The 1,606-nt window shown below is 38.6% G+C and overlaps 1 long non-coding RNA gene across 1 annotated transcript; it reads right to left on the bottom strand.

Annotated features, from left to right (window-relative positions):
• Window positions 1–462: 462 nt before the first annotated feature.
• On the bottom strand, window positions 463–1,541 carry LOC111382456. Its single transcript, XR_002700514.1, has 2 exons — window positions 904–1,541; window positions 463–797 (listed from the first exon to the last, which is right to left on the bottom strand). It is a non-coding gene; the product is annotated as an uncharacterized LOC111382456 (long non-coding RNA).
• Between the last annotated feature and the right edge of the window lie 65 nt (window positions 1,542–1,606).

Here is a 1,606-nt window from a genome sequence, read left to right as displayed (position 1 = left end):
AGCAATGATTGTTATTTGAGTGCCACTTCACCAACCACCACAGTCGATCTGTGCGTAACCGCATGCAGAGGTCGCGCGGACTGGGCAGAGGTTGCGCGGCCACTTGGGAGCATAAATCTTGGCAATAGGCTACTCTCTTGCAGCGACGCCGATCCTGTTGCAGTGAAACTAATGCAAGACAGTTGATTTGTTGTAATGGAGAGGAGAGTGCAGAGAGAGAGATTTATGTTTGAAATTAGGGATGAGGTGTCGATGTGGGTTGAGGGTGAATCATTGATTAATTATAATACCGAATTGTGAATAAATAAACCTCAACCCTGATTTCTGAATTGTGATGTTTAAATACCTATGGGGTTGTAATTTTCCAACCAGTATCCCATTATAACCAGGGAATACAAAGAATTTTCCACTTAATTTCAACAGGGACAGGGTATTTAATAAAATGAAAAGGAACGCTGTAAGTATTGCTGCAAATACAGCTCGCTGAGAGAGAAGAATAATACGACAGGTACATGGTTTCGTATAAAGGAAAAAGACGCTGTAATTATTTCAGCAAATAATGAACAGGTAATGTTACAAGATACATTTGAAATATTGCGAAATTAAATGTTGTTAAAAAGCCAAAGAGCCACCTGCAGGCTTCATCTTGGCCAAAACAAGTAGTCGTTCTGGCTTCTGGGTGACAATGGGAGTAGTAAATCAGAAGATGCTTGTCATAATTTAGAATGCTGTCTCCACGGGCAACCACCTTCAAAGGCCTGTTCCAGCACGTCCTCCATTTGTTTTGCCAGTAATATCTATTTCAACAAGATTTAATTAGAAAATGAACCATGGACTCTCTCGAATCACCTATTTTAGACGACCGACACATCTCAAAGGGTTCAAATTTTGGAAACATTTTACCTCCAGGCTGGAGAGCACAGCAGATGGTACCTCCACCAAGTCCTTCAAGTTTCTCTCTGGAAGAATTACTCTCTTGATACCATACCGGTGGGCTGCTAAAACCTGCATAGTACGCTCTCATATGTCAAAACTAACACTAGGGCATATTTGTTGCAAGGACTGCTGTCATCTAAATCGAAATGCCTAAAACAACTGGCACAACAAACTAACTTATCATCCACTAAATCGTTCATATCAAACACCCATAATGTAATAATCAATGTCGCTCTCTCTTACTTCGAAAGTACCCTATATTTGGTATCCAAAAAAAAACAGTAAGATATTGACACCATCCCAGTGACCTCAAAATCAATATTACCATGATGCGTAAACAAGAGATTGGATGAAGCACATCGATGCTATTGGCATTTTCAAATATGCAAAAGAAAATCCAGGAGTCCAATCATTACAGCTCTACTAATCTTTTCAAAAGCATATAATAGTATTAGTGAGCCATGCTCAAGGGTATATACCAAAAGCTGCATTCAAAATATATCTGATTCAAATGGAAGTGTTTCAAACTGTATCTGCATTGAAGGCTAGTGAATCTCCCGTCAAAATTTTTCTTCAGTGCATCAAAGAATATACAAAGCCTCTAATTTTACTAAGGATAGAGGATGCAGGAGAGGATTTGATATAAAAATGATTTATTTATTTATTTATT

The sequence above is a fragment of the Olea europaea genome, unplaced genomic scaffold (genome assembly GCF_002742605.1).
Source record: "Olea europaea var. sylvestris unplaced genomic scaffold, O_europaea_v1 scaffold25014, whole genome shotgun sequence".
Taxonomy (NCBI): Eukaryota; Viridiplantae; Streptophyta; class Magnoliopsida; order Lamiales; family Oleaceae; genus Olea; species Olea europaea.
The sequence above is the reverse complement of the archived record's forward strand: the minus strand, read 5'-3'. Positions and strand labels throughout refer to the sequence as shown.